The sequence below is a fragment of the Pocillopora damicornis genome, chromosome 11, assembly GCF_964200805.1.
Source record: "Pocillopora damicornis chromosome 11, jaPocDami1.2, whole genome shotgun sequence".
In the NCBI taxonomy this organism is placed as follows: Eukaryota; Metazoa; Cnidaria; class Anthozoa; order Scleractinia; family Pocilloporidae; genus Pocillopora; species Pocillopora damicornis.
The window spans coordinates 451,566-475,000 of record NC_142680.1 but is presented as its reverse complement, the minus strand read 5'-3'; the positions used below and the strand labels follow the sequence as shown (position 1 = coordinate 475,000).

Genomic DNA, 23,435 nt, shown 5'->3' with positions numbered 1-23,435 from the left:
AAAACAGTGCGAAAACCAGTAACATAACCACAAATCCTACAAAGCACATTTCAAACACTGCGCAAGGCACTAGAGTATCAAACAATCATACAGAAGACATTCAAAATAGTGCGCAAGACACTAACGTAACTACAAATCTTAAAAAACACAATAAAAACAGTGCGTAAGGAACTACCGTAGCAAACCATCATACAGAACACATTTAAAACGATGCGCAAAACACTAGCGTGAGTAAAACTCTTCCAGAACACATTTACAAGAGTGCGCAGGGCACAAACGTACCAAAGAATAATACAGAACACACACAAAACAGTGTGCAAGCAACTGACGTGACATGAAATAGAACAGACCACATGAAAAACAGTGTGATAGGAGCTAACAAGAAAAAAACCAAACACAACATATTCAAAACAGTGCGAAAAACACCACCCTAACAAACAATCGTACAGAACACTTTCAAAACAGTGCGCAAGGAACTACCGTACCAAAGAGTTATAGAGAAAACATTCAAAACAGTGCGCAATACACTAACGTGACTACAGATCTTACAGAACACATTCAAAAACGTGCGCGAGGAACTAACGAACCAAATAATCAAACAAAACACATACCAAACAGTGTGTAACAATATAACGTGACCCCAAATCGTACAGAACACATTCAAAGCAGTGCGCGAGGCACTAGAGTACCAAACAATCATACAAAACACAAACAAAACGGTGCAGAAAGGACTAACGTAGCTACAAATCTTAAAAAACACAGCAAAAACAGTGCGCAAGGAACTAACCTACCAACAACTCAAACAAAACACATTAAAAACACCACGCAAGGAGCTAATGTGACAAACCATCAAACAGAACACATTCATAACAGTGCATAAAACACTAACCTAGAAAAACATCGTACAGAACTCATTCAAAACAGTGCACGAGAAACTACCGTACCAAACAGTCACACAGAACACATTCGAAACGGTGCGCAAAGTACTTACGTGAGTAAAAGTCTTCCAGAACACATTCAAAAGAGTGCACAAGGCGCTAACGTACCAAAGAATGATAAAAAACACAAATAAAACAGTGCATAAGCAAGTGACGTGACATACAATAAAAAAAAACACATGCAAAACAGTGCGCAAGAACCTAACGTGAAAAATAACCAAACACGACATATTCAAAACAGTGCCCAAGACACACCCTAACAAAAAATCCTACAGAACACTTTCAAAACAGTGCGCAAGGAACTTACGTTCCAAAGCTTCATAGAAAACACATTCAAAACAGTGCACAATACACTAACGTGACTACAAATCTTTCAGAACACATTCAAAAAAGTGCGCAAGAAACTAACTTACCAAATAATCAAACAGAACACATACACAACAGTGCGCAATACAGTAACGTAACCAAAAATCCTACAAAACACATTCAAAACAGTGCGCAAAGCACTAATAAAAATACGAATCTTAAAACACAGTAAAAACAGTACAAAAGAAAGTAACGTACCAAACACTCAAACACAACACGTAAAATACACTGCAAAAGGACCTAACGTCACCACAAATCGTACAAAACAAATGCAAAACAGTGCACGAGGCCCTAAAGTTCCAAGCAATCAAACAGAACTCATTCTAAATGGTGCGCAAAGTACTAACGTAACTACAAAAACACAATAAAAACAGTGCGCAAGGAACTGACGTACCAAACACTCAAACACAACACAAAAAACACTGCGCAGGGAACTAGTGTGACAAACCATCAAACAGAACACATTCAAAATAGTCCGTAAAGCACTACCGTAAAAAAAAATCGTACATAACCCAGTCAAAACAGTGCACGAGGAATTACGGTACCAAGCAATCATGCAGAACACATTCAAGACGGTGCGCAAAACACTAATGGAAAAAAAATTATTCCAGAACACATTTAAAAGAGTGCGCAAGGCACTAACGTACCAAAGAAATATACAGAACACATTTAAAACAGTGTGCAATACACTACCGTGACTACAATTCTTACAGAACTCATTCAAAAAAGTGCGCAAGGAACTAACGTACCAAATAATCATGCAGAATACATTCAAGACGGTGCGCAAAACACTAATGGAAAAACATTCTTCCAGAACACATTTAAAAGAGTGCGCAAGGCACTAACGTACCAAAGAAATATACAGAACACATTCAAAACAGTGCGCAATACACTAACGTGACTACAATTCTTACAGAACACATTCAAAAACGTGCGTAAGGAACAAACGTACCAAATAATCAAACAGAACACATACAAAACAGTGCGCAAAACAGTAACATAACCACAAATCCTACAAAGCACATCCCAAACACTGCGCAAGGCACTAGAGTATCAAACAATCATCCAGAAGACATTCAAAACGATGCGCAAAACACTGACGTAACTACAAATCTTAAAGAAACACAATAAAAACAGTGCGCAAGAAACTACCGTGGCAAACCATTATACACAACACATTTAAAACGATGCGCAAAACACTTACGTCAGTAAAACTCTTCAGGAACACATTTAAGAGTGCGCAGGGCAGAAATGTACCAAAGAATAACACAGAACACATGCAAAACAGTGCACAATACACTAACGTGACTACAATTCTTACAGAACACATTCAAAAACGTGCGTAAGGAACTAACGTACCAAATAATTAAACAGAACACATACAAAACAGTGCGAAAAACAATAACATAACCACAAATCCTACAAGGCACATTCCAAACACTGCGTAAGACACTAGAGTACCAAAAAGTCATACAGAACACATTCAAAATAGTGCGCAAAACATTAACGTGACTACAAATCTTAAAAAACACAATAACAGCAGTGCGCAAGCAACTGACGTGACATACAATCAAACAGAACACATGCAAAACAGTGTGAGATGAGCTAACGTGAAAAAAAATTAGACACAACATATTCAAAACAGTCTGCAAAACACTACCCTAACCAAAAGTTGTACAGAACACTTTCAAAACAGTGCGCAAGGCACTAATGTACCAAACAGTTATACAGAACACATTTAAAACAGTGCGCAATACATTAACGTGACTACAAATCTTACAGAACACATTCAAAAAGGTGTGCAAGGAATTAACGTACCAAATAATCAAACAGGACACATACCAAATAGTACGCAACAATATAACGTGACCACAAATCGTACAGAACACAGTCAAAAAAGTACGCGAGACACTAAAGTACCAAACAATCATACAGAACACATTCAAAACAGTGCGCAAGCACTAACGTAATTATAATTGTTAAAAAACACAGCAAAAACAGTGTGCAAGGAACTAACGTACCAAACACTCAAACACAACACATAAAAAACAATGCGCAAGGAACTAACGCGGCAAACCATCAAACAGAACACATGCAAAACAGTGCAGAAAACACTAACCTAAAAAAGACCGTACAGAACGCATTCAAAACAATGCGCGAAAAACTACCGTACCAAACAATCACACAGAACACATTCAAAACGGTGCGCAAAATGCTAACGTAAGTAAGAGTCTTCCAGGACACATTCAAAAGAGTGTGCAAGGCGCTAACGTACCAAAGAATGATAAAAAACACGCAAAATAGTGCGTAAGCAAGTGACGTGACATACAATCAAACAAAACACATGCAAAACGGTGTCCAAGAGGCTAACGTGAAAAATAACCAAACGCAATATATTCAAAACAGTGCGCAAGACACTAACCTGACTGCAAATCTTTCAGAACGCATTCAAAAAAGTGCGCAAGGAAGTAACGTATGAAATAATCAAACAAAAAACATGCAAAAAAGTACCCAACACAGTAACGTAGCCACAAATCATACAAATCACATTCAAAACAGTGTGCAAAGGACTAAAGTACCAAACAATCATACAGAACACATAAAAAACACTGCGCAAGGAATTAACGTGACAAACGATGAAACAGAACACATTCAAAACAGTGCATAAAACACTAACCTAAAAAAAGATCGCACAAAACGCATTCGAAACAGTGCGCGAGAAACTACCGTACCAAACAATCACACAGAACGCATACAAAACGGTGCGCAAAAAAGTAACGTGAGTAAAACTCTCCCAAAACACATTTAAAAGAGTGCGCAAGGCACTAACGTACCAAAAAATGATAAAAAACAGATAAAAAACAGTGCGCAGGCAACTGACGTGACATACAATCAAACAGAACACATGCAAAGCAGTGTGAGATGAGTGAAAGTGAAAAAAAACCAAACACAACATATTCAGAACAGTGCGCAAAACACTACCTTAATACGAAATCGTACAGAACACTTTCAAAACAGTGCGCGAGGCACTAACGTACCAAACAACTGTACAGAACAGAACACATTCAAAACGGTGCGCAAAAAAGTAACGTGAGTAAAACTCTCCCAGAACACATTTAAAAGAGTGCGCAAGGCACTAACGTACAAAAGAATGATGAAAAACACATACAAAACAGTACCCAAGCAACTGACGTGACAATCAGACAGAACACATGCAAAACAGTGTGAGATGAGCTAACGTGAAAAAAAACCAAACACAACATACTCAAAAAAGTGCACAAAACACTACCTTAATAAAAAATCGAACAGAACACTTTCAAAACAGTGCGCGAGGCCCTAACATACCAAACAGTTGTACAGAACACATTCAAAACAGTGCGCAATACACTAACGTGACAACAAATCTTACAGAACACATTCATAAAAGTGCACAAGGAACTAGCGTACCAAGTAATCAAACAGAATACATACAAAACAGTGCAAAAAAAGTAACGCAACCAGAAATCGTACAGAACACATTCCAAACAGTGCACAAGGCACTAGAGTACGAAACAATCATACATAAGGCATTCAAAACGGTGCGGAAAGCACTAACGTAAGTACAATTCTTAAAAAGCACAACAAAAATAGTGCGCAAGAACCAAAGGTACCAAACACTCAAACAGAACAAATGAAAAACACTACGCAGTGAACTAACGTGACAGACCATCAAACAGAACACATTCAAAACAGTGCATAAAGCACCAGCGTAAAAAAAATCGTACAGAACCCATTCAAGACAGTGCGCAAGGAACTACCATACCAAACCATCATAAAGAACACATTCAAAACGGTGTGTAAAACACTAACCTAAGTAAAACTCTTCCAGAACGCATTTAAAAGAGTGCGCAAGGCACTAACGTACAAAAGAATAATACAGAACACACACAAAACAGTGCGCAAGGAACTGACGTGACATACAATCGAACAGAACACATCCAAAGCAGTGTGAGAGGAGCTAACGTGAAAAAAACCCAACACAACATATTCAAAACAGTGCGCAAAACACTACCGTAACCAAAAATCGTAAAGAACACTTTCAAAACAGTGCGCGAGGCACTAACGTACCAAACAATTATACAGAACAGATTCAAAACAGTGCGCAATACACTAACGTGACTACAAATCTTACAGAACACATTCAAAAACGTGCGCAAGGAACTAACGCACCAAATAATCAAACAGAACACAAACAAAACAGTGCGCAAAAAGTAACGTGACCACAAATCATACAGAACACATTCAAAACAGTGCACAAGGCACTTAAGTACCAAACAATCATACAGAACACATTCAAAACGGTGCGCAAAGCACTAACGTAACTACAAATCTTAAAAAACACAACAGGAACAGTGCACAACAATCAAGGGTACCAAACACTCAAACACAACACATAAAAAACACTGCGCAAGGAGCTAACGTGACAAACCATCAAACAGAACACAATCAAAACAGTGCATAAAACACTAACCTAAAAAAGATCCTACAGAAACCATTCAAAACAGTGCGCGAGAAACTACCGTACCAAACAATCACACAGAGCACATTCGAAACAGTGCGCAAAATACTAACGTAAGTAAAAGTCTTCCAGAACACATTCAAAAGAGTGTGCAAGGCACTAACGTACCAAATAATGATAAAAACACATACAAAACAGTGCGCAAGCAAGTGACGTGACATACAATCAAACAGAACACATGCAAAACAGTGTGCAAGAAGGTAACGTGAAAAATAACCGCACACAACATATTGAAAACGGTGCGCAAAACACCACCCTAACGAAAAGTCGTACAGAACACTTCCAAAACATTGCACGAGGCACTTACCAAATAATAAAAAAGAACACATACAAAACAAATCTTAAAAAACACAATAAAGACTGCGCGAAAGAAACTAACGTACCAAACACTCAAACACATCACATAGAAAACACTGCGCAAGGAACTAACGTGACAAACCATCAAACGGAACACATTGAAAACAGTGCATAAAACACTAACGTAAAAAATTTGTACAGAACCCATTCAAAACAGTGCGCAAGGAACTACCGAACCAAAGTCTCATACAGAATACATTCAAAACGGTGCGCAAAACACCAACGTAAGCAAAAGTTTTCTAGAACACATTTAAAAGAGTGCGCAAGGCACTAACGTACCAAAGAATAATACAGAACACATACAAAACAGAATGCAAGCAACTGACATGACAATACAAAACAGAACACATGCAAAACAGTGTGCAAGGAGCTGAGGTGAAAAAACCAAGTACAGCATATTTGAAACAGTGCGCGAGGCACTAACGTACCAAAGAATTATACAGAACACATTCAAAACGGTGCGCAATACATTAACGTGACTACAAATCTTACAGAACACATTCAAAAACGTGCACAACGAACTAACGTACCAAACAATCAAACAGAACACATAGAAAACAGTACGCAAAACACGAACCTAACCACAAATCGTACTAAACACATTCAAAACAGTGGGTGAGGCGCTAACGTACCAAACAATCATACAGAATACATTCAAAACAGTGGGTGAGGCGCTAACGTACCAAACAATCATACAGAATACATTCAAAATGGTGTGCAAAGCACTAACGTAACTACAAATCTTACAAAGCACGATAAATTGAGTGCGCAAGGAGCTAACGTACCAAACAATCAAACGGAACACAAAAAACTCTGCGCAAAGCACTAATGTGACAAAGCATCCAATGCAACACATTCAAAACAGTGCGTAAAACGGTATCGCTACAAAAATCCTAGAATATACATCCAAAAGAGTGCACGAAGAACTAACGTAGAAAACAATCAACAAAACACAATTAAAACAGTGTGCAAAACACTAACGTCAAAACAAATCTTTCACAGCACATTCCAAAAAAATTACGAGGCACCAACGTATCAAACAATCAAACAGAACACATACAAAACAGTGCTCAAGACACTGACGTGCCATATAATGAAAGAGAACACATGGAAAACGGTGTGCTCAAAACAGTTACGTCTTAACAAATCGTACAACACATTCAAAACAGTGCACGAGGCACTAACGTACCAAACAATCATGCAGAACACATTCGAAACGGTGCGCAAAACACTAACGCAAATAAAAATCCTACAGAACACATTCAAAACAGTGCGCAAGGCACCAACTTACCAAACAATAGTATAGAACACAGAAAACAGTGCGCAAGCAACTGACGTGACATACAATCAAACAGAACACATTCAATACGGGGTGCGAAGAGGTAACGTGAAAAAACCAAACTCAACATACTCAAAACAGTGCGCAAAACACTAACGAAACTACAAATCTTACACAACACATTCAAAACAGTGCGCAAGGCACTAACGTACCAAACAATCAAACAGAACACACACAAAACACTGCACAAGGCACTAACGTCAAAAAGAGACGACAAAACATATACAAAACAGTGCACGAGACACTAACGTAACAAACTCTCAAGAAAACTCATACCAAACACTGGGCTAGACACTAGAGTGACAAAAAGGCAACAGAATAAATAAAAAAGAGTGCACGAAACTCGAACGCAACAAACAGTTGACAGAACACATACAAAACAGTGCCCAAGGCACTAACGTGACAAACAATCAAACGCAACACATTCAAAACAGTGCGCAACACATTAACGTAAAAAAAAAACTTGTAAAGAACACATTCAAAACACTGCGCGAAGCACTAAGGTATAAAACAATCAAACAGATCACATTCAAAACAGTGCGCAACACACTAACGTAACAACAAATCGTACAGAAAACATTCAAAACAGTGTGCGAGACACTGACGTACTAAACAATCATAAAGAACGTTTTGGAAACGGTGCGCAAAAAACTAACGTAAGTACAAATCTTACAGAACACATTCAAAACAGTGCACAAGGCACTAACGTACCAAACAATCATACAGATCACATAAAAAACAGTGCACCAGGCACTGACATGAGATACAATCAAACAGAACACATGCGAAACAGTGTGCGAGGACCTAACTTGACAAACAATCCAACACAACACATTCAAAACACTGCCCAAAGCTCTAACGAAACAACGTTAAAACAGTGCACGAGGCACTAACGTACAAAACAATCATACATAACACATTCAAAACGGTGCACAAAACACTAGCGTTAGTATAAATCTTACAAAACACACTCAAAACAGTGTGCAAGGCACTAACGTAACAAACAATCAAAGAAAACACATACAAAATACTGCGCAAGCACTAACGTCACCGAGTCAAAAAAACACACAAAAAGAAATAGTACTCGAGACACTAACGCAAAAAACTGTCAAGAAAACGCCTACCAAACAGTGTGCAAGACACTAGTGACGAAAACGCAATTGAACACACAATTGCTATGTCACACATGATGGTCTGCGGTTTTGTTACTATTATGCGCACGCATGCCATGTGCGCCTGTCCTTGACACTAACGTAACAAAACCTCGTACAAAACACATTCAGAACAATGCGCAAAGTACTAACCTACCGAACAATCAAACAGAACACTTTCAAAACGGTGCGCAAAACACTAACGTAGGTAAAAAATCTTACCGTACACATTCAAAATAATGCGCGAGGTACTAACGTACCAAACAATTATACAGAACACATACAAAAAAGCGCGCAAGGCACTGACGTGACAGACAATCCAACAGAACACATGAAAAACAGTGCGCGAGGAGCTAACGAGACAAACAATCCAACACAACACATTCAAAACAGTGCAAAAAACACTAACGTAACAAAAAAATCGTACACAACACATTCAAAACAGTGCTCGAAACACTAACGTACCACACAATCATAGAGAACACTTTCAAAACGGTGCGCAAAACACTAGCGTAAGTAAAAATCTTACAAAACACACTGAAAACAGTGCGAAAGGCACTAAGCTACCAAAAACTAAAACAGAACACATACAAAACACTGCGCAAGGCACTAACCTCACAAACGGTCATCAAAACAAATACAAAACAGTGCGCGAGACCCTAACGCAACAAACCGTCAAGAAAACCCATACCAAACAGTGTGCGAGAAATTATAGTGACAAAAAGGCAACAGAACACAAAAAAACAGTAAGAAACGATCGAACGTAACAAACAGTCAACAGAACACGTGCAAAAGAGTGCCCGACGCACTAACGTGACAAACAATTCAACGGAACACATTCAAAACAGTGCGCAAAACACTAACGTAACACAAACAGTAGAAAACACACTCAAAACAGCGCACGAGGCACTAACGTACCAAACAATCATACATAACACATTCAAAATGGTGCGCAAAACACTAACCTAAGTATAAATCTTAAAAACACATTCAAAACAGTGCGCAAGGCACTAACGTACCAAAACATCAAACAGAACACATACAAAATAGTGCGCAAGGCACCAACTTCACAAACAGTCAACGAAACACATAAAAATCAGTGTGTGAGACACTATCGTGACAAACTGTCAAGAAAACTCATACCAAACACTGCGCGAGACACTAGAGTGACAAAAAGGCAACAGAACGAATAAAAACACTGCACGAAACTCTAACGAAACAAACAGTCAACAGAACACTTACAAAACACTGCCCGAGGCACTCACGTGACATACAATCCTACTTAACACATTTAAAACAGTGCACGAAATACTAACGTAACAAAAAATCTTAGAGAACATATTAAAAACAGTGGGCGAAGCACTAACGTACCAAGCAATCAAACAGAACACGTTCAAAACAGTGCACAAAACACTAACGTAAAAAAATCTTACAGAACGCATTTAAAACAGTACGCGAGGCACTAACGCACCAAATAATCAAACAGAACACATTCAAAACGGTGCGCAAAAAAACTTACATAAGTAGAATTCTTACAGAGCACCCTTAAAACAGTGCGCAAAGCACTAACGTACCAAACAATTAAACAGAACACATACAAAACATTGCGCAAGGCACTAACGTTACAAGCAGTCAACAAAACACATGCAAAACAGTGTGCGAGACCTTAACGTAACAAACTGTGAAGAAAACTCATGTGTGGGAGAGATTAGAGCGACAAAAAAGGGAACGGAACACATAAAAAACGGTTCGCGACACTCGAACGTAACATTCGACAGAACACATTCAAAACGGTGCACAAAACACTAACGTAACAAAAAATCTTAAAGAACAGTCAAAACAGTGCGTAAGGCATTAACAAACCAAACAATCGAACACAACACATACAAAACAATGCACAGGGCACTAACGTGACAAATAGTAAAAAAAAACTAATACGAAACAGTGCGCGAGACACTTGCGTGACAAAAAGTCAACAGAACACGTAAAAACCAGTGTGCGACACCCGAACGTAACAAAGTGTCAACAGAACACATACAAAACATTGTGTGAGGCACTAACGTGATGAACATTCCAACAGAAAACATTCAAAACAGTGCGCAAAACACTAACGTGACAAAAAATCAAAAAGAACACAGTCAAAATAGTGCGCCAGACACTAACGAACGAAACAATCAAACCGAACACATACAAAACAGAGGGAGAGGCACTAACGTGACGAACTGTCAACAAAACACATAAGTGCCCGTGAAACTAACTTCACAAACTGTCAAGAAAACTCATACCAAACAGTGCACGAGACACTAACGTAAAAAAAGTCAACAGAACACGTAAAAAACAGTGCGCGACACCCAAACGCAAAAAACCGTCAGCAGAGCACATACAAAACATTGTGCGAGGCGCCAACGTGATAAAAAATCCAACACAACACATTCAAAACAGTGCGCAAAGCACTAACGTCACAAGAAATCAAACAGAACACATGCAAAACATAGTGGAAGGCACTAATCTGAGGCACTAACGTCACAAACAATCCAACAGAATACATTTGAGAGAGTGCGCAAAACACTAACGTAGCAAAAAATCTTACAGAACACATTCAAACCAATGCACGAGGCACTAACATACCAAACAATCAAACACAACACACACAAGACAGTGCACAAGGCACTAACGTGACAAACAGTCAACAAAAAACATATAAAACAGTGCGCAAGACACTAACGTGACAAACTGTCAAGAAAACGCATACCAAACAGTGCGCAAGACACTAGCGTAACAAAAAGTCAACAGAACACATCAAAAACAGTGCGCGACACCCGAAGGTAACAAACCGTTAACAAAACAAATATAAAACACTTCCTGAGGCAAAAACGTGATGAAAGATCTGACAGAACCCATTTAAAACAGTGTGCAAAACACTAACGCGAAAAAATCTTGCAGAAAAACAACAGTGCGCAAAACACTTACGTAACAAACAATCTTACAGAACACGTTCAAAACAGTGCACGAGACACTAACGTACCAAACAATCAAGCAGACCACATGCAAAACAGTGCGCAGGACACTAACGTGACAAACAGTCAACAAAACACTTAAAAAACAGTGCACAAGGCCAAACGTAACAAATTGTCTAGAAAACTCATACCAAACAGTGCGCAATGCACTAGCGTGACAAACCGTCAACAGAACACATGCAAACCATTGTGCAAGGCACTAAAGTAACAAAAAACTAATACAGAACACATTCAAAACAGTGCGCAATGCACTAATGTAACAGACAATCAAACAGAACACAATTAAAACAGTGCGCAAAACACTAACGTGACAAATAGTCACCAAAACACATTGAAAACAGTGCGGAAGACACTACGGTGACAAAAAAATCAAACAGAACACATAAAAAAAGGTGCAAGTCAATAACGTGACATAAAATCAAACAGAACACACACAGTGCGCAAAACGCTAACGTAACAAAAAATCATATAGCACATATTCAAAACAGTGCGCAAGGCACTAATGTAACAAACAATCAAACACAACACAATTAAAACAGTGCGCAAAACACTAACGTGACAAAAAGTTATACAGAACACGTACAAAACAGTGCACAAGGCACTAACGTGACAAACAGTACCAAAGCACATCAAAAACAGTGCATGACACCCAAATATAACAAACCGTCAACAGAACACATGCAAACCATTTTGCGAGGCACTAACGTAACAACAAGTCCAAGAGAACACATTCAAAACAGTGCGCAAAACACCAACGTGACAAAAAATTATACAGAACACATTCAAAACAGTGCGCGAGCAACTAACCTACCAAACAATCAAACAGAACACATACAAAACAGTGCAAAGAACTAACGTGACAAACAGTCACTAAAACACATTGAAAACAGTGCCCAAGACACTACCGTGACCAAAAAAGAACACATACAAAACATTGTGCAAAGCACTAACGTGACATAAAATCAAACAGGACACATACAAAAAAATGTCCGAGGCAGTAACGTCACAAACAATCCAACAGAATACACTGAAAAGAGTGCGCAAAACACTAACCCAACAAAAAGTCTTACAGAACACATTCAAACCAATGCGCGAGGCACTAACGTACCAAACAATCAAACGCAACACATAAAAGACAGTGCGCAAGGCACTAACGTGACAAAGAGTCAACAAAAAACATACGAAACAGTGCAAAAGACACTAACCAAAGAAACTGTCAAGAAGACTCATACCAAACAGTGCGCGAGACACTAGCGTGACAAAAAGTCAACAGAACACATGAAAAACAGTGCACGACACCCAAATGTAACAAACCGTCAACAGAGCACATGCAAGCCATTGTGCGAGGCACAAACGTAACAAACAATCCAACAGAACACGCTCAAAACGGTGTGCAAAACTCTAACGTGACACAAATTATACAGAACCATTCAAAACAGTGCGCGAGCAACTTACGTACCAAACAATCAAACAGAACACATACAAAACAGTGTGCAAGGCACTACGAGGCAAACAGGCATCAAAACACATTGAAAACAGTGCCCAAGACACTACCGTGACAAAAAAATCAAACAGACCACATACAAAACATTGTGCAAGGCATTAACGTGACATGAAATCAAACAGAACACATAAAAAAGTGTTCGAGGCACTAACGTCACAAACAATCCAACAGAATACATTGAAAAGAATGTGCAAAACACTAACCTAACAAAAAGTCTTACAGAACACATTCAAACCAATGCGCGAGGCACTAACGTACCAAACAATAAAAAACACTAACGTGACAAACAGTCAGAAAAAAACATACAAAACAGTAAGCAAGACAAGTAACAAACTGACAAGAAGACTCATACCAAACAGTGCGCGAGACACTAGCGTGACGAAAAGTCAACAGAATACATCCAAAACAGTGCACGACACCCAAATGTAACAAACCGTCAACAGAAGACATGCAAACCATTGTGCGAGGCACTAACGTAACAAACAATCCAACAGAACACATTCAAAAACAGTGCGCAAAACACTAACGTAGGAAAAAATCATACAGAACATATTCAAAACAGTGCGCGAGGCACTAATGTAACAAGAAATCAAACAGAACACACTCAAAACAGTGCACAAAACACTAACGTGACAAAAAGCTATACATAAAATCAAACAGAACACATACAAAAAAGTGCCATAGGCACTAACGTGACAAACGATCTAACAGAACACACTCAAAACAGTGTGCAAAACACTTACATAACCAAACATCTTACAGAACATATTAAAAACAATGCACGAAGCACTAACCTACCAAACAATAAAAAAGAACACACAAAACAGTGCACAAGGCACCAACGTGAGGAATAGTCAACAAAACAGTGCGCGAGACACTAACGTAAGAAACCAACAAAAAACTCATACCATACAGTGCGCAAGACACTACCGTGACAAACAGTCGACTGAATACAAATAAAACATTGTGCGACGTACTAACGTGACAAACAATCCAACAGAACACATTTAAAAGAGAGTGCAAAACACTAACGTCATCAAACAGACCACATCAATCATTGTGCAAGGCATTAACGTGACATAAAATCAAACAGAACAAATGAAAAACAGAGTGGGAGGAACTAACGTGACAAACAATCCAATAGAACACGTTCAAAACAGTGCGCAAAACACTAACGTAACAAAAAATCTTACAGAACGCTTTCAAAACAGTGCGCGTGGCACTAACATATCAAACAATCATACAGAGCACATTCAAAACGATGCACAAAACACTAACGTAACAAAAAGTCTTACAGAACACATTTAAAACAGTGCGCAAGGCACGAACGTACCAAACAATCAAACAGAACACGTATAGAACATTGCGCAAGGCACTAACTTCACAAACAGTCAACAAAACACATACAAAACAGTGCGCAAGACACTAACTTAACAAACTGTCAAGAAAACTCATACCAAACAGTGTGCGAGACACTACAGTGACAAAAAGGCAACAGAAACAGAAAAACAAGTGCGCAACACTCGAACGTAACAAACAGTCGACAGAACACATACAAAACAGTGCCCGAGGCACTAACGTGACAAACAGTCCAACAGAACACGTTTAAAGCAGTGCGCAAGTCAAAAACGTAACAAACAAAAATAAACAACACATACAAAACAGTGCGCAAGGAACTAACGTAACATACAATTAAACAGAACATATATAAAACAGTGTGCGAGGCACTAACGCGACAAACAATCAAACAGAACATATTCAAGAACATATTCAAAAACACTAACGTAACAAAAAATCTTACAGCTTACATTCAAAATAGTGCACGAGGCACTAACGTATAAAACAATCAAAGAGAACACATACTTAACAAATAGAGAAGCCTTGACTGTGCTCTGTTCTGTTATAAAGCACGCAGGGAGCGGCTAGAGCACGAAAGAAGTGTAGGGAGAAACACGAGACGTAGTCGAATGTTTCTCTCCGCTTCTTGAAAGTTCACAATCTGCGATAGTTTACAAACTAAAATAGTTCGGCAGGTCGAATTTAAGGCTTTTGCCTGAAGTTTTTAATACAGAATCTTGAAGTGAAATGTTCAGTGAACTTCAGCCGAATTATGGCTAAAAAAGCACTCGAGTTTTTTCACATGACAAGGTAGAAAACAAACTGTTCAAGGCGAGTGTTTTTTAAATGAACGACAGCCGAATTCACCGGAACATGAAGATCGCTCGGAATGACAGCGCCGCAAAACTCGGCTGCAGTGACTGAAGTGACTTTCCACTCAACACATCGGAAAGGATATCAAAGCGAGCTCTTATTTTTTCACTCGAAGGGCGGTAAATGTAGTTTCTGAGGCTTGCTTTATTGTGATGACCGGAGATCGCCATGATAAGCGAGCCGCGATGGACTTCAGCATGATCATATTTGCTCAGACACCGTCATGATTAGTATGGATTTTAACAGTTATGCCAGTTTGGTTATATTTTTCATCATTTCTGTTTTGTTCTGTTTTGTTTTTGAACTCTGAACTTTATATACTATACGAGTGTTGGCTGTGTTTGATTTTTATTACCGTGCGTAAGCTTGCAATCTAACTGAGTGTGAAAATCTTTAAAACTCAGAATGTCTATTTTGTTTTCCCTTTAAGGATTTTCGTATCTGCTCACGTTTTAATAACGTAATTTCGGCGCCTGGTATGTTTACAAACCTTTCTTTGGTTCTTCTGTTGCTACTTGCCGGCTCGCTTGTTCCGAAATTTCACTTTCAATTGTCGGAAAAAAGCTAAAAAGAAGTCTCGGAAAAGGTCGAACATAGTACAATTTGGCAGATAGCGTGACAGCTTTAGCTCAGTTCTATGCTCTATACTCTCATAGAGCACGCTCTTTCAACCAGTGACAGCGCGTTATATCCGAACTTTATTAGAAAAAACAGTAGGCAAGGCACTAACTTGACCAACAGTCTACGGAACACATACAAAACAGTGAGCGAGACACTAACGTAACAAACTGTCCACAGAACACATACAAAACAGTGCACGAGAAATTAACCTAACAAACAGTCAAACAGACCACATACAAAGTAGTGCGCAAGACACTAACGTAACAAACAGTCAACAGAACACATAGAAAACAGCGCGCGAGACAATAACGTAACAAACTGTCAACAGAACACATAATAAACAGTGCCCGAGACACTAACGTAACAAACAGTCCACAGAACACACACAAAACAGTGAACGAGACATTAACCTAACAAACAATCAAAGAGACATACAGTCAACAGGAGGCACACAAAACAGTGCGCGAGACGCTAACGTGGCAGACAGTCAATAGCACACTTACAAAACAGTGCGCGAGACACTAACGTAAATAACAGTCAACAGAACAGATGCAAAACATTGCACGGGGCACTGACGTAACAAACAGTCAACAGAACACATACCAAACAGTGCGCGAGACACTGACGTGACAAAAAGTCAACAGTATACATAAAAAACAGTGCCCCACACCCAAACGTAACAAAAAATCTAACAGAGCACATACAAAACAGTGCACGAGGCACTAACGTAACGAGCAATCAAATAGAACACAAACAAAACAGTGCGCGTGGCATTTACGTGACAAACAGTGAACAAAACACATGCAAACCAGTGCACGAGATACTAACGAGACAAACAGTAAACAGAACACATACAAAACAGTGTACGAGGCTCTAACGTGACAAACAGTCAACAGAACACATACAATACAGTGTTCAAGACACTAACGTAACAAACAGTCAACAGAACACGCATAAAACAGTGTGCGACATACTAACGTAACAAACATTTAAGAGAACACATACAAAACAGTGCCCGAGGCACTAACGTGAGAAACAATCCAACAGAACACATTCAAAACAATGCATGATACACTAACGTAACAAAAAATCGAACAACAGAACACATACCAAACAGTGCACGAGACAATAACGTAGCAAACAGTGAACAGAACACATACAAAACAGTGCACAAGACACTTACATAACAAACAATGAAACAGAGCACATACAAAACAGTGCACGAGACACTAACATAACAAACAGTCCATAAAACACGTACAAAAGAGTACTAACGTAACAAACACTCAAACAGAACACCTACAAAATAGTGCGCGAGGCCTTAACATGACCAACAGTAAACAGAACACATACAAAACAGTGCACGAGGCACTAAAGCAACAAATACTCAAACAAAACACATACAAAACAGTGCGCGAGACACTATCATAACAAACAGTCAACAGAACACATACAAAACAGTGCACGAAGCACTAATGCAACAAATACTCAAACAGAACACATACAAAATAGTTAACGAGGCACTAACGTGACCAACAGTCAACAAAACACATCCAAAACAGTGCGCGAGGCTCTAACGTGACTAACAGTCAATAGAACACATACAAAACAGTGCGCAAGACACTAACGTAACAAACTGTCAATAAACACATACAAAACACTAAAGTGAGAAACGGTGAACAGAACACATGTAAAACAGTGGGCGATACACTAACGTAACAGTCAACAGAACACATACAAAACTGCGCGAGAGACTAACGTGACTAACAGTCAACAGAACACAGAAAACAGTGCGCGAGACACTAACGTGACAAACAGTCAACAGAACACATACAAAACAGTGCACGAGACACTAACGTGACAAACAGTCAACAGAACACATACAAAACAGTGCACGAGACACCAACGTGACAAACAGTCAACAGAACACATACAAAACAGTGCACGAGGCACTTACGTAACAAACAGTCAACAGAACACTTACAAAACAGTGCGCGAGACATTAACGTAACAAACAATCAAAAAGAACACACACAAAACAGTGCGAGGGCTCCTATTGATAACAGATATACTTTTAAGTATTCTGAAGGGATTACCTTAGTTAAATAAAGGTTTGCTACTACACTAACCTAACAAACAATCAAACAGAACACACGAAACAGTGCGCAAGACACTAACGTGACAAACAATCAAACAGGACACATACAAAACAGTGTGCAGGGCACTAACATGACAAACAATCAACAGAACATATACAAAACAGTGTGTGAGACACTAATGTAACAAACAGTGAACAGAACACATACAAAACAGTGCATGAGGCACTAACGTAACAAACAGTCAACAGAACACATACAAAACAATGGACAAGACATTAACGTAAAAAACAATCAAACAGAACACATACAAAATGGTGCGAGACACTAACGTAACAAACAATCAAACAGAACACACGAGACAGTGCGCAAGACACTAACGTGACAAACAATCAAACAGAACACATACAAAACAGTGTGCAAGGCACTAACGTGACAAACAGTCAACAGAACACATACAAAACAGTGCGCGAGACCCTAACCTAACTAACAGTCAACAGAACACATACAAAACAGTGTTTGAGACATTAACGTTGCAAACAGTCAACAGAACACATACAAAACAGTGCGCGAGACACTTACACAACGAACGATCCAAAAGAACACATACAAGTTTCTACTGAATATTAAAACGTATCAAAAGTTTGTGGTTGAGTAAGTCCTTACCGTGATGCATTTCAGGATTTTTTTTACAATGCGTTTGTACAACGGAATAAATTTGTTTCCCCTGGTTCAAAAATAACGCAATTCCCGTCATAACAGTAAGTTCCTGATCATTCGTAAACTCAAACAGACACCTCCCTTAGGTGGAAATATGTCTAAACTAATCGCCTCATTCCCTCGATAAGTCGCACCTTACCCCCCCCCCCCCCCCCCATACCCCCTTTCCTAAAAAAAAAAACCTTCCCAAAAGGAACCTTCCTGGTATTGTCCCTGTCTACGGCTTGAGCATCTGAGGCAGGATTCCAGCTCGGGTCAACAGAGGAAACAAGAAGTATTTGTCAATAATGCGCCATGTTTGAACGGATTTATTTTGAAATACCGTGTGTCTAATTTGAAGATTTAAAAATTTGGCGTGAAACAACAAAGTGTCAAAGCGAGTCCGAGAAGTAAACCCCAGAGTTTGTGGGGGTTGATTCCTCTGTCTCACACTGGATTTCAAAATGTCAGAATTGGATCGTTTCAATAGTTCATTCCCTAGAATAATCATACCAAGGTCTACTGTTTAAAGGTACATCTAAATATTTTGAAACCGGACTATTTGGCGGACAATCGATTCGGAATTAGTACAAACGTTGAATACTCACAGATAACCACACGATCGGTAGAGGTCAATGTTACTCCAACGCCACCGACCTGCAGACAAGGAGCAGTTGAAATATTTCAAATATTTTAGGTCATAAATAAAAGTTGATCAATAGAAGTTTAAAAAGTGGACCTATAGAGCGTTAGTACATTTGACCCCGACGAAGCTTTGCGACCCAAAATGGAAAATTTTGTCCAAAATCGGATTCTAGCATCCAAAATCGGACACTGGAGACTAAAATCAGACACTGTAGTCCAAAATTGCATACTTATGTCCAAAATAAGACACTAACATATAAAATCGGACACTGGTGCCTAAAATCGGATACTAGTGTCTACATCGGACACTAATGTCTAAACTTGGACACAAGTGTCTAAAAGCGGACACTACTGTCCAAAATCGGAGGCTATTCTTCAAAATCGGGCACTAGTGTCCAGAAATGGATACTTGTATCTAAAATGTTTCTAAAATCGGACACAAGTGCTTGAAATCTGACACTAGTGTCTAAAATGGGATATTCGTGTCTAAAATCTGACACTGGTATTTTAAATCGGACGGTAGTGTTTAAAATTGACCAGAAGTGTCCAAAAACGGACACAAGTACCCGGGTTTGGTGTCTCCGTCCGAAAACTGATGCAGGTATCAGAGATCTGAGCATATTCCACAGACCTTTGTTGTGAGAAGGAAGCATGTGTAAGGCGAATCAGTCTGGAATGTGTTGATAACATGCTGCCGTTCAGCTGTACTTGATGTCGTGCCGTCGATACGAATAACCTTGTTTCCCTGAGGATAAAATACCTCAATGTTAGTCACAGTTAACTGGGATCGCATATGTTATCAAGACTTATTTTATTTACCCAGACCTTAGGGACGAGTTTGACTACAAGTGCAATTGAATTCCAATTTTCAGGGAAATATTTAGGACGCTTATAAAGTTGCTATCAAGTACTTTCAAATTGGGATAAAACCAAAATTTCTCGAACAAGGTTTACCTTGTACAATAGTATGCCGACATATACCGAAACGAAATGTTCAAAATTTGGAAGTCGCACCGCGTGGGTTCACCTTTTCCACTCCACGGGTATAAAAGAGAAATTTTCGAAAGGTGGAAATAGTCTGTGAGGTAGTTTGTTCCATAAATACTTAACAACACGAGCAACAAAAAATAAACGGGGAAAACGAAAGCCGATTATTCCTCAATGCTTACCGTAATTTCCGGTCGTTTACCCGCGGGTAATCTGTTGATTTTGCATTAAACGCGCGCCACTGCGGGTAATAGGGAGGTGCGGGTTATGTGACAATTTTAAAATCCAGTGGTAGTTGAATTGAAAAAAAAAATATCACCAACATGCGTTTCCACCTCTCAAGTAAATTTTATTGTGTCAATAGTGCCGCAAAGCGGCACGAAAACATGATGCCGACTCGAGTTTATTTCACGCATAATTAGTTGCGCGACGAACAAATTATTATCGGCACGCGTGAAAACAAAACCTTGATGGTGACGAAAATTATCCAAAGATATCCGGCGCATCAGTAACAAATTTCCATTTAACACTAGCTTGAGCTAAAGAGAAATTTCCCGTTTTAAGGGACTTGTTAGGCCCAATAGAACCGGAGATGTCGATTTTTTCAGAAATCGCCGACAGTACTTTATAATTCAACTTTTAATACTCACCCAGCTTTTTTTCAACAAATCAACATGGCGCTGAACGATCGCTCGCACAAAATGTGGCCACAAATTCGCATTCTGTCAAGTATGAAACGTTGAGGTTTGGGCATGGGCCGCTAGTGTCTTTACTGTATAATCTTATCAATAAAGTACATGCTAATATTGACACAGAATTGTGCACGCGTCTGAATTTCTTTGACCTTTAAACTCGACAAAGACGCTTCGAAGTTTCCGAAAGTTGGATCAGACAACTTTTAAAAGACTGAAATGTATCACCTTAATGTCACGTTTTCGCCACCAAAAAGTTGAATAACAACGTGCGGGTTATCCACCAGTGCGGGTAATCTGGTGACTTTTTTTTTCGCCGTATGCAATAATCGGCCGGTGCGGGTTATCGGCCGTGCGGGTAAACGACCGGAAATTACGGTACTTGTTTGACCGAAAGTAAAAAGATAAGGTTGTTAAGCTGCCGTCTCACAACATTGCCGCAAATTGTTTCTCAGCGCTCTCTTCTTTGACAGAATGTCCAGGAATCGAACCATAGTACCCATTTTCTCCTCGTGCATCCTTTGAGCAAGGCCGAGCTTTTATTATTCTTCTTTCCGCTTTTCTTCTTTAAATTCCGTCAGAAAATCGATTACCTCCGCAACCGACGACTTCGACCAGTGAATGCTGTAACCAAAGAGGAAACAGTCCCCGGTGGAATAATTTACGGGTCATCACTGAGTCTTCAAATTCCCCGTTTTGGCGTTGTGCTCTCTTACTTTTTGTACTTCTCCTCTATTTTTTTCCATTTGTTCGAGCACTGTTCTCCTGCAACTCTCACCAACGACTTGGCGTTTAATTGCTCTGCAACTTTATCCCTTGCAACTTTCTTTCATACTTTGCTTTTGTCGAAGAGGTCGGTTTTTTCCAGTCGTAAGGAAATCAATAGTTTGATGCTCTTTGACGACCACGTAATAAGTTTTTCCTCGTTCTCGAGCTCTGCAATGAAATAAAATTTGCTTATGAAGACCTTTGTAGAGCACCTCAGGGAAAGCAATCCTATTTTAAACCAAAACAATGGACAGAATATCATACTCACCACAAGTCTGCGACGAACCTGCCGCCATTTTTCAACGCGTAGAATTCCCGCGCACTTCCCGCGTTCCGCGCAGGACCGAGAGAACTGAACGGCCCTTGATCATTAGGGGGGCCAGTTTGGCCAGGATCAGTTCAAACAGGATTTTCGCGACCTTATGAAGGGGCTGAGACTTTGACACTAGGACTATTTAATGGCCTGCGTTTATTTTAATTCAGACGTGGAGAATATTTTTTTCTTTCCTTGCACCTCATGACAAACATCTCAGAGGGGTTTTTTCGCACTGATTTTGTACTCCACGCATTCTAATTGTGTCCCTGAAGTTACCTAGTGGATCTTGTATGCTCTAAAACTTTTGGAAAGATTAAAAAACAAGAAGAAAAAAAAAGCAAATGGAACGGTTTTCAATAAAATTTGAAAGTCGATACTAAAGAAGTCTCCGAAAATAGACGCCTGTGTCCGAAATTGGATGGTACCGTCCGGAAGTTGACGGTAATATCCGAAAGCGGTTGTAAGTAGTTAAAATCAGACGCTATCCTCCGCTTAAATACAAACACTGCACATTAACAGTCAGCAAAGAAGTTAAAAGAAATATTACACAAAATTGACCCAAAATTTTAATAATTTCATTTGAGCAAAGATAAATCATTCTCTCTTACTTTGAATCTGAAGAAATGTTTTCAATCACTTTGTAAATTTTATAGGAATACCTATACAACGAATTTCATCGCGTAAACTTACATTGTCGCCAACTTGGCTAAACAATTCTTTTCAGAGGGAACAGTTGCACGGGATTGCGGAACCACGAAGAATCACGAGATGGAAACATGACGGGACATGCAATTTCATCTTTCGGAATACCTGAGTTATATTTCTAAGAGTCTGTTCACTTTTTCCCTTCCCATTTACTTCAAAATTTCCAAAAAAAAATTAAATATTAGATAATTTAGCTTTACTGCCTTTTTTAACCAGCGCTTGTTGGGTATGAGATGACTATAGCCAACGCACACTCGGAGAATAATTATTTAATAACAGAAAATGTAATGGCACTTAAGGACGATGGTCAAGCCTCCCCAATACAGAGACTAATTGGACCTTAATCTTCTTAATAACCCCAAGTTCCCTCAAATTGAGTAGATAGATATAAATGAAAACAAAAACGACGAAACAAAACACAAAGCAAAACAGACAGACAAAAACACGCACAAAGTAACTCGCAAT

General features: G+C 39.1%; 1 long non-coding RNA gene and 1 pseudogene across 1 annotated transcript in view; both read right to left on the bottom strand.

The window, feature by feature from the left end:
- LOC149036967 (uncharacterized) overlaps positions 1-20,250 on the bottom strand; it is a 37,653-nt gene extending 17,403 nt beyond the window's left edge. Inside the window, exons 1-2 of the long non-coding RNA XR_016181300.1 lie at positions 20,134-20,250; positions 19,466-19,514 (exon numbers count right to left, since the gene is read on the bottom strand). This is a non-coding gene — a long non-coding RNA (uncharacterized LOC149036967). The remainder of the gene's footprint in view (positions 1-19,465; positions 19,515-20,133) is intronic.
- Positions 20,251-21,566: 1,316 nt separating this feature from the next.
- On the bottom strand, positions 21,567-22,245 carry LOC149036966 (uncharacterized; annotated as a pseudogene).
- Positions 22,246-23,435: the final 1,190 nt, after the last annotated feature.